The following is a 12,118-nucleotide window of genomic DNA, read 5'->3' on the forward strand; positions in this document are numbered from 1 at the left end:
CACTCAAACCTACACATCCCTGAACACTATGGGGTAATTTAGCATGGCCAATCCACCCTAACCTGCACATCCCTGTACACTATGGGGTAATTTAGCATGGCCAATCCACCCTAACCTACACATCCCTGAACACGATGGGGTAATTTAGCACAGACATTTCCACCCTAATCTGCACATCCCAGTACACGATGGGGTAATTTAGCATGGCCAATCCACCCTAACCTGCACATCCTTGAACACTATGGGGTAATTTAGCATGGCCAATCCACCCGAACCTACACATCCCTGTACACTATGGGGTAAATTAGCATGGCTAATCCACCCTAACCTGCACATCCCTGAACACTATGGGGCAATTTAGCATGGCCAATCCACCCTAACCTGCACATCCTTCAACACTATGGGGTAATTTAGCATGGCCAATCCACCCTAACCTACACATCCCTGGACACGATGGGGTAATTTAGCATGGCCAATCCACCCGAACCTACACATCCCTGAACACTATGGGGTAATTTAGCATGGCCAATCCACCATAACCTGCACATCCCTGAACACTCTGGGGCAATTTAGCATGGCCAATCCACCCTAACTAAAACATCCCTGAACACTATGGGGTTTTTTAGCATGGCCAATCCACCCTAACCTGCGCATCCCTGTACACTATGGGGTAATTTAGCATGGCCAATCCACCCTAACCTACACATCCCTGTACACTATGGGGCAATTTAGCATGGCCAATCCACCCTAACCTACACATCCCTGAACACTATGGGGCAATTTAGCATGGCCAATCAACCCTAACCTGCACATCCTTGAACACTATGGGGTAATTTAGCATGGCCAATCCACCCTAACCTGCACATCCCTGAACACTATGGGGTTTTTTAGCATGGCCAATCCACCCTAACCTGCGCATCCCTGTACACTATGGGGTAATTTAGCATGGCCAATCCACCCTAACCTACACATCCCTGTACACTATGGGGCAATTTAGCATGGCGAATCCACCCTAACCTACACATCCCTGTACACGATGGGGCAATTTAGCATGGCCAATCCACCCTAACCTACACATCCCTGAACACTATGGAGTAATTTAGCATGGCCAATCCACCCTAACCTGCATATCCCTATACATTATGGGGTAATTTAGCATGGCCAATCCACAATAACCTACACATGCCTGTACACTATGGGGCAATTTAGCATGGCCAATCCACCCTAACCTACCCATCCCTGGACACTATGGGGTAATTTAGCATGGCCAATCCACAATAACCTGCACAACCCTGAACACTATGGGTCAATTAAGCATGGCCAATCCATCCTAACCTACACATCCCTGTACACTATGGGGTAATTTAGCATGGTCAATCCACCCTAACCGAACCTCCCTGAACACTATGGGGTAATTTAGCATGGCCAATCCACCCTTACCTACACATCCCTGAACACTATGGCGTAATTTGGCATGGCCAATCCACCCTAACCTACACATCCCTGGATACTATGGGGCAATTTAGCATGGCCAATCCACCCTAACCTACACATCCCTGAACACTATGGGGTAATTTAGCATGGCCAATCCACCCTGACCTACACATCTCTGGACACTATGGGGCAATTTACCATGTCCAATCCACCCTAACCTACACAACCCTGGATACTATGAGGCAATTTAGCATGGCCAATCCACCCTAATCTTACACATCCCTGAAGACTGTGGGGTAATTTAACATGGCCAATCCACCCTAACCTGCACATCCCTGAACACTATGGGGCAATTTAGCATGGCTAATTCACCCTAATTTACACATCCCTGAACACTATGGTGTAATTTAGCATGGCCAAACCACCCTAACCTACACATCCCTGAACACAATGGGATAATTTAGCATGGCTAATCCACCCTAACCTGCACATCCCTGAACACTATGGGGTAATTTAGCATGGCCAATCCACCCTAACCTGCACATCCCTGTACACTATGGGGTAATTTAGCATGGTCAATCCACCCAAGCCTGCACATCCCTGAACACTATGGGGTAATTTAGCATGGCCAATCCACCCTAACCTGCACATCCCTGAACACGATGGGGCAATTTAGCATGGCCAATCCACCCTAACCTGCACATCCCTAAACACGATGTGGTAATTTATCATGGCCAATCCACCCTAACCTGCACATCCCTGTACACTCTGGGACAATTTAACATGGCCAATCCACCCTAACCTGCACATCCTTGAACACTATGGGGTAATTTAGCATGGCCAATCCACCCTAACCTACACATCCCTGTACACTATGGGGAAAATTAGCATGGCTAATCCACCCTAACCTGCACATCCCTGAACACTATGGGGCAATTTAGCATGGCCAATCCACCCTAACCTGCACATCCTTCAACACTATGGGGTAATTTAGCATGGCCAATCCACCCTAACCTACACATCCCTGGACACGATGGGGTAATTTAGCATGGCCAATCCACCCGAACCTACACATCCCTGAACACTATGGGGTAATTTAGCATGGCCAATCCACCATAACCTGCACATCCCTGAACACTCTGGGGCAATTTAGCATGGCCAATCCACCCTAACCTACACATCCCTGAACACTATGGGGCAATTTAGCATGGCCAATCAACCCTAACCTGCACATCCTTGAACACTATGGGGTAATTTAGCATGGCCAATCCACCCTAACCTGCACATCCCTGAACACTATGGGGTTTTTTAGCATGGCCAATCCACCCTAACCTGCGCATCCCTGTACACTATGGGGTAATTTAGCATGGCCAATCCACCCTAACCTACACATCCCTGTACACTATGGGGCAATTTAGCATGGCCAATCCACCCTAACCTACACATCCCTGAACACTATGGGGCAATTTAGCATGGCCGATCAACCCTAACCTGCACATCCTTGAACACTATGGGGTAATTTAGCATGGCCAATCCACCCTAACCTGCACATCCCTGAACACTATGGGGTTTTTTAGCATGGCCAATCCACCCTAACCTGCGCATCCCTGTACACTATGGGGTAATTTAGCATGGCCAATCCACCCTAACCTACACATCCCTGTACACTATGGGGCAATTTAGCATGGCGAATCCACCCTAACCTACACATCCCTGTACACGATGGGGCAATTTAGCATGGCCAATCCACCCTAACCTACACATCCCTGAACACTATGGAGTAATTTAGCATGGCCAATCCACCCTAACCTGCATATCCCTATACATTATGGGGTAATTTAGCATGGCCAATCCACCCTAACCTACACATGCCTGTACACTATGGGGCAATTTAGCATGGCCAATCCACCCTAACCTACACATCCCTGGACACTATGGGGTAATTTAGCATGGCCAATCCACAATAACCTGCACAACCCTGAACACTATGGGGCAATTAAGCATGGCCAATCCATCCTAACCGACACATCCCTGTACACTATGGGGTAATTTAGCATGGTCAATCCACCCTAACCGAACCTCCCTGAACACTATGGGGTAATTTAGCATGGCCAAACCACCCTAACCTACACATCCCTGAACACAATGGGGTAATTTAGCATGGCCAATCCACCCTAACCTACACATCCCTGAACACTATGGGGTAATTTAGCATGGCTAATCCACCCTAACCTGCACATCCCTGAACACTATGGGGTAATTTACCACAGCCAATCCACCCTAATCTGCACATCCCTGGACACTATGGGGCAATTTAGCATGGCCAATCCACCCTAACCTACACATCCCTGAACACTATGGGGCAATTTAGCATGGCCAATCCACCCTAACCTACACATCCCTGAACACTATGGGGTAATTTAGCATGGTCAATCCATCCTAACCTACACTTCCCTGAACACTATGGGGTAATTTAGCATGACCAATCCACCCTAACCTACACATTCCTGAACATTATGGGGTAATTTACCACAGACATTTCCACCCTAACCTACACATCCCTGAACACTATGGGGTAATTTAGCATGGCTAATCCACCCTAACCTGCACATCCCTGAACACTATGGGGTAATTTAGCATGGCCAATCCACCCTAACCTACACATCCCTGAACATTATGTGGTAATTTAGCATGGCCAATCCACCCTGACCTGCACATCCCTGAACACTATGGGGTATTTTAGCATGGCCAATCCACCCCAAACTGCACATCCCTGAAGACTATGGGGTAATTTAGCATGGCCAATCCACCCTACCTACACATCCCTGTACACTATGGGGCAATTTAGCATGGCCAATCCACCCTACCCTACACATCCCTGAACACTATGGGGTAATTTAGCATGGCTAATCCACCCTAACCTACACATCCCTGTACACTATGGGGCTATTTAGCATGGCCAATCCACCCTAACCTGCACATCCCTGAACACTATGGGGTAATTTAGCATGGCTAATCCACCCTAACCAACACATCCCTGTACACTATGGGGCAATTTAGCATGGCCAATCCACCCTATCCTACACATCCCTGTACACGATGGGGTAATTTAGCACAGACATTTCCACCCTAATCTGCACATCCCAGTACACGATGGGGTAATTTAGCATGGCCAATCCACCCTAACCCACACATCCCTGAACACTATGGGGTAATTTAGCATGGCCAATCCACCCTAACCTACACATCCCTGAACACGATGGGGTAATTTAGCATGGCCAATCCACCTGAACCGATACATCCCTTAACAATATGAGGCAATTTAGCATGGCCAATCCACCCTAATCTTACACATCCCTGAAGACTGTGGGGTAATTTAACATGGCCAATCCACCCTAACCTACACATCCCTGAACACAATGGGGTAATTAGCATGGCCAATCCACCATAACCTACACATCCCTGAACACGATGGGGTAATTTAGCATGGCCAATCCACCCTAACCAACACATCCCTGAACACTATGGGGTAATTTAGCATGGCCAATCCACCCTAACATGCACATCCCTGGACACTATGGGGTAATGTAGCATGGCCAATCCACCCTAACCTGCACATCCCTGGACACTATGGGGTAATTTAGCATGGCCAATCCACCCTAACCTGCACATCCCTTAACACTATGGGGTAATTTAGCATGGCCAATCCACCCTAACCTGCACATCCCTGAACACTATGGGGTTTTTTAGCATGGCCAATCCACCCTAACCTGCGCATCCCTGTACACTATGGGGTAATTTAGCATGGCCAATCCACCCTAACCTACACATCCCTGTACACTATGGGGCAATTTAGCATGGCCAATCCACCCTAACCTACACATCCCTGAACACTATGGGGCAATTTAGCATGGCCGATCAACCCTAACCTGCACATCCTTGAACACTATGGGGTAATTTAGCATGGCCAATCCACCCTAACCTGCGCATCCCTGTACACTATGGGGTAATTTAGCATGGCCGATCAACCCTAACCTGCACATCCCTGAACACTATGGGGTTTTTTAGCATGGCCAATCCACCCTAACCTGCGCATCCCTGTACACTATGGGGTAATTTAGCATGGCCAATCCACCCTAACCTACACATCCCTGTACACTATGGGGTAATTTAGCATGGCCAATCCACCCTAACCTGCGCATCCCTGTACACTATGGGGCAATTTAGCATGGCCGATCAACCCTAACCTGCACATCCCTGAACACTATGGGGTTTTTTAGCCTGGCCAATCCACCCTAACCTGCGCATCCCTGTACACTATGGGGTAATTTAGCATGGCCAATCCACCCTAACCTACACATCCCTGTACACTATGGGGCAATTTAGCATGGCGAATCCACCCTAACCTACACATCCCTGTACACGATGGGGCAATTTAGCATGGCCAATCCACCCTAACCTACACATCCCTGAACACTATGGAGTAATTTAGCATGGCCAATCCACCCTAACCTGCATATCCCTATACATTATGGGGTAATTTAGCATGGCCAATCCACCCTAACCTACACATGCCTGTACACTATGGGGCAATTTAGCATGGCCAATCCACCCTAACCTACACATCCCTGGACACTATGGGGTAATTTAGCATGGCCAATCCACAATAACCTGCACAACCCTGAACACTATGGGGCAATTAAGCATGGCCAATCCATCCTAACCGACACATCCCTGTACACTATGGGGTAATTTAGCATGGTCAATCCACCCTAACCGAACCTCCCTGAACACTATGGGGTAATTTAGCATGGCCAATCCACCCTTACCTACACATCCCTGAACACTATGGCGTAATTTGGCATGGCCAATCCACCCTAACCTACACATCCCTGGATACTATGGGGCAATTTAGCATGGCCAATCCACCCTAACCTACATATCCCTGAACACTATGGGGTAATTTAGCATGGCCAATCCACCCTGACCTACACATCCCTGGACACTATGGGGCAATTTACCATGTCCAATCCACCCTAACCTACACATCCCTGGATACTATGAGGCAATTTAGCATGGCCAATCCACCCTAATCTTACACATCCCTGAAGACTGTGGGGTAATTTAACATGGCCAATCCACCCTAACCTGCACATCCCTGAACACTATGGGGCAATTTAGCATGGCTAATTCACCCTAATTTACACATCCCTGAACACTATGGGGTAATTTAGCATGGCCAAACCACCCTAACCTACACATCCCTGAACACAATGGGGTAATTTAGCATGGCCAATCCACCCTAACCTACACATCCCTGAACACTATGGGGTAATTTAGCATGGCTAATCCACCCTAACCTGCACATCCCTGAACACTATGGGGTAATTTACCACAGCCAATCCACCCTAATCTGCACATCCCTGGACACTATGGGGCAATTTAGCATGGCCAATCCACCCTAACCTACACATCCCTGAACACTATGGGGCAATTTAGCATGGCCAATCCACCCTAAACTACACATCCCTGTCCCCTATGGGGTAATTTAGCATGGTCAATCCATCCTAACCTACACTTCCCTGAACACTATGGGGTAATTTAGCATGACCAATCCACCCTAACCTACACATTCCTGAACATTATGGGGTAATTTACCACAGACATTTCCACCCTAACCTACACATCCCTGAACACTATGGGGTAATTTAGCATGGCTAATCCACCCTAACCTGCACATCCCTGAACACTATGGGGTAATTTAGCATGGCCAATCCACCCTAACCTACACATCCCTGAACATTATGTGGTAATTTAGCATGGCCAATCCACCCTGACCTGCACATCCCTGAACACTATGGGGTATTTTAGCATGGCCAATCCACCCCAAACTGCACATCCCTGAAGACTATGGGGTAATTTAGCATGGCCAATCCACCCTACCTACACATCCCTGTACACTATGGGGCAATTTAGCATGGCCAATCCACCCTACCCTACACATCCCTGAACACTATGGGGTAATTTAGCATGGCCAATGCACCCTAACCTACACATCCCTGAACACTATGGGGTAATTTAGCATGGCCAATCCACCCTAACCTACACATCCCTGAACACTATGGGACAATTTAGCATGGCCAATCCACCCTAACCTGCACATCTTTGAACACTATGGGGCAATTTAGCATGGCCAATCCACCCTAACCTACACATCCCTGTACACTATAGGGTAAGTTAGCATGGCCAATGCACCCTAACCTACACATCCCTGAACACTATGGGACAATTTAGCATGGCCAATCCCCCCTCACCTGCATATCCCTGTACACTATGGGGCAATTTAGCATGGCCAATCCACCCTTACCTACACATCCCTGAAGACTATGGCGGAATTTAGCATGGCCAATCCACCCTAACCTACACATCCCTGTACACTATGGGGCAATTTAGCATGGCCAATCCACCCAAACCTGCACATCCCTGAACACTATGGGGTAATTTAGCATGGCCAATCCACCCTAACCTGCACATCCCTGAACACTATGGGGTAATTTAGCATGGTCAATCCACCCTAATCGACACATCCCTGAACACAATGGGGTAATTTAGCATGGCTAATCCACCCTAACCAACACATCCCTGTACACTATGGGGCAATTTAGCATGGCCAATCCACCCTATCCTACACATCCCTGTACACGATGGGGTAATTTAGCACAGACATTTCCACCCTAATCTGCACATCCCAGTACACGATGGGGTAATTTAGCATGGCCAATCCACCCTAACCCACACATCCCTGAACACTATGGGGTAATTTAGCATGGCCAATCCACCCTAACCTACACATCCCTGAACACGATGGGGTAATTTAGCATGGCCAATCCACCTGAACCGATACATCCCTTAACAATATGAGGCAATTTAGCATGGCCAATCCACCCTAATCTTACACATCCCTGAAGACTGTGGGGTAATTTAACATGGCCAATCCACCCTAACCTACACATCCCTGAACACAATGGGGTAATTAGCATGGCCAATCCACCATAACCTACACATCCCTGAACACGATGGGGTAATTTAGCATGGCCAATCCACCCTAACCTACACATCCCTGAACACTATGGGGTAATTTAGCATGGCCAATCCACCCTAACATGCACATCCCTGGACACTATGGGGTAATGTAGCATGGCCAATCCACCCTAACCTGCACATCCCTGGACACTATGGGGTAATTTAGCATGGCCAATCCACCCTAACCTGCACATCCCTTAACACTATGGGGTAATTTAGCATGGCCAATCCACCCTAACCTGCACATCCCTGAACACTATGGGGTAATTTAGCATGGCCAATCCACTCTAACCTGCACATCCCTTAACACTATGGGGAAATTTAGCGTGGCCAATCCACCCTAACCTGCACATCCCTAAACACTATGGGGCAATTTAGCATGGCTAATTCACCCTAACCTACACATCCCTGAACACTATGGGGTAATTTAGCATGGCCAATCCACCCCAACCCTCACATCCCTGAACACTATGGGGTAATTTAGCATGGCCAATCCACCCGAACCAGCACATCCCTGAACACTATGGGGTAATTTAGCATGGCCAATCCACCGTAACCTACACATCCCTGGTCACAATGGGGTAATTTAGCATGGTCAATCCACCCAAACCTGCACATCCCTGAACACTATGGGGTAATTTAGCATGGCCAATCCACCCCATCCTACACATCCCTGAACACAATGCGTAATTTAGCATGGCCTATCCACCCTAACCTACACATCCCTGAACACTGTGGGGCAATTTAGCATGGCCAATCCACCCTAACCTGCACATCCCTGAACACTATGGGGCAATTTAGCATGGCCAATCCACCCTAACCTACACATCCCTGAACACTATGGGGTTTTTTAGCATGGCCAATCGACCCTAACCTACGCATCCCTGTACACTATGGGGTAATTTAGCATGGCCAATCCACCCTAACCTACACATCCCTGTACACTATGGGGCAATTTAGAATGGCGAATCCACCCTAACCTACACATCCCTGAACACTATGGGGTAATTTAGCATGGCCAATCCACCCTAACCTGCACATCCCAGAACACTATGGGGCAATTTAGCATGGCCAATCCATCCTAACCTACACATCCCTGTACACTATGGGGTAATTTAGCATGGTCAATCCACCCTAACCGACACTTCCCTGAACACTATGGGGTAATTTAGCATGGCCAATCCACCCTAACCTACACATCCCTGAACACTATGGGGTAATGTGGCATGGCCAATCCACCCTAACCTACACATCCCTGGATACTGTGGGGCAATTTAGCATGGCCAATCCACCCTAACCTACACATCCCTGTACACTATGGGGCAATTTAGCATGGCCAATCCACCCTTACCTACACATCCCTGAACACTATGGCGTAATTTAGCATGGCCAGTCCACCCTGACCTACACATCCCTGGACACTATGGGGCAATTTACCATGTCCAATCCACCCTAACCTACACATCCCTGGATACTATGGGGCAATTTAGCATGGCCAATCCACCCTAACCTACACCTCCCTGGATACTATGGGGCAATTTACCATGTCCAATCCACCTTAACCGATACATCCCTTGACACTATGAGGCAATTTAGCATGGCCAATCCACCCTAATCTTACACATCCCTGAAGACTGTGGGGTAATTAGCATGGCCAATCCACCCTAACCTACACATCCCTGAACACGATGGGGTAATTTAGCATGGCCAATCCACCCTAACCTACACATCCCTGAACACTATGGGGTAATTTAGCATGGCCAATCCACCCTAACATGCACATCCCTGGACACTATGGGGTAATTTAGCATGGCCAATCCACCCTAACCTGGACATCCCTTAACACTATGGGGTAATTTAGCATGGCCAATCCACCCTAACCTGCACATCCCTGAACACTGTGGGGTAATTTAGCATGGCCAATCCACCCTAACCTGCACATCCCTTAACACTATGGGGTAATTTAGCATGGCCAATCCACCCTGACCTGCACATCCCTGAAGACTATGGGGTAATTTAGCATGGCCAATCCACCCTCCCTTCACATCCCTGTACACTCTGGGGCAATTTAGCATGGCCAATCCACCCTACCTACACATCCCTGTACACTATGGGGTAATTTAGCATGGCCAATCCACCCTAACCTGCACATCCCTGAACACTATGGGGTTTTTTAGCATGACCAATCCACCCTAACCTGCGCATCCCTGTACACTATGGGGTAATTTAGCATGGCCAATCCACCCTAACCTACACATCCCTGTACACTATGGGGCAATTTAGCATGGCGAATCCATCCTAACCTACACATCCCTGTACACGATGGGGCAATTTAGCATGGCCAATCCACCCTAACCTACACATGCCTGTACACTATGGGGCAATTTAGCATGGCCAATCCACCGTAACCTACCCATCCCTGGACACTATGGGGTAATTTAGCATGGCCAATCCACAATAACCTGCACATCCCTGAACACTATGGGTCAATTAAGCATGGCCAATCCATCCTAACCTACACATCCCTGTACACTATGGGGTAATTTAGCATGGTCAATCCACCCTAACCGACACTTCCCTGAACACTATGGGGTAATTTAGCATGGCCAACCCACCCTTACCTACACATCCCTGAACACTATGGCATAATTTGGCATGGCTAATCCACCCTAACCTACACATCCCTGGATACTATGGGGCAATTTAGCATGGCCAATCCACCCTAACCTACACATCCCTGGATACTATGGGGCAATTTAGCATGGCCAATCCACCCTAACCTACACATCCCTGAACACTATGGGGTAATTAGCATGGCCAATCCACCATAACCTACACATCCCTGAACACGATGGGGTAATTTAGCATGGCCAATCCACCCTAACCTACACATCCCTGAACACTATGGGGTAATTTAGCATGGCCAATCCACCCTAACATGCACATCCCTGGACACTATGGGGTAATTTAGCATGGCCAATCCACCCTAACCGGCACATCCCTGGACACTATGGGGTAATTTAGCATGGCCAATCCAGCCTAACCTGCACATCCCTTAACACTATGGGGTAATTTAGCATGGCCAATCCACCCTAACCTGCACATCCCTGAACACTATGGGGTAATTTAGCATGGCGAATCCACTCTAACCTGCACATCCCTTAACACTATGGGGTAATTTAGCGTGGCCAATCCACCCTAACCTGCACATCCCTAAACACTATGGGGCAATTTAGCATGGCTAATTCACCCTAACCTACACATCCCTGAACACTATGGGGTAATTTAGCATGGCCAATCCACCCCAACCTACACATCCCTGAACACTATGGGGTAATTTAGCATGGCCAATCCACCCTAACCTACACATCCCTGAACACTATGGGGTAATTTAGCATGGCTAATCCACCCTAACCTGCACATCCGTGAACACTATGGGGTAATTTACCACGGCCAATCCACCCTAATCTGCACATCCCTGGACACTATGGGGCAATTTAGCATGGCCAATCCACCCTAACCTACACATCCCTGGACACTATGGGGCAATTTAGCATGGCAAATCCACCCTAACCTACACATCCCTGTCCCCTATGGGGTA

General features: G+C 48.1%; 1 protein-coding gene across 3 annotated transcripts in view; it reads right to left on the bottom strand.

Moving 5' to 3' along the window:
- Positions 1–12,118, bottom strand: part of LOC140454363 (guanine nucleotide-binding protein G(I)/G(S)/G(O) subunit gamma-8-like) — a 69,374-nt gene that overhangs the window by 9,019 nt on the left and 48,237 nt on the right. The gene's annotated exons all lie outside the window — the stretch shown is intronic.

This window comes from Chiloscyllium punctatum, chromosome 29 (assembly GCF_047496795.1).
Source record: "Chiloscyllium punctatum isolate Juve2018m chromosome 29, sChiPun1.3, whole genome shotgun sequence".
In the NCBI taxonomy this organism is placed as follows: domain Eukaryota; kingdom Metazoa; phylum Chordata; class Chondrichthyes; order Orectolobiformes; family Hemiscylliidae; genus Chiloscyllium; species Chiloscyllium punctatum.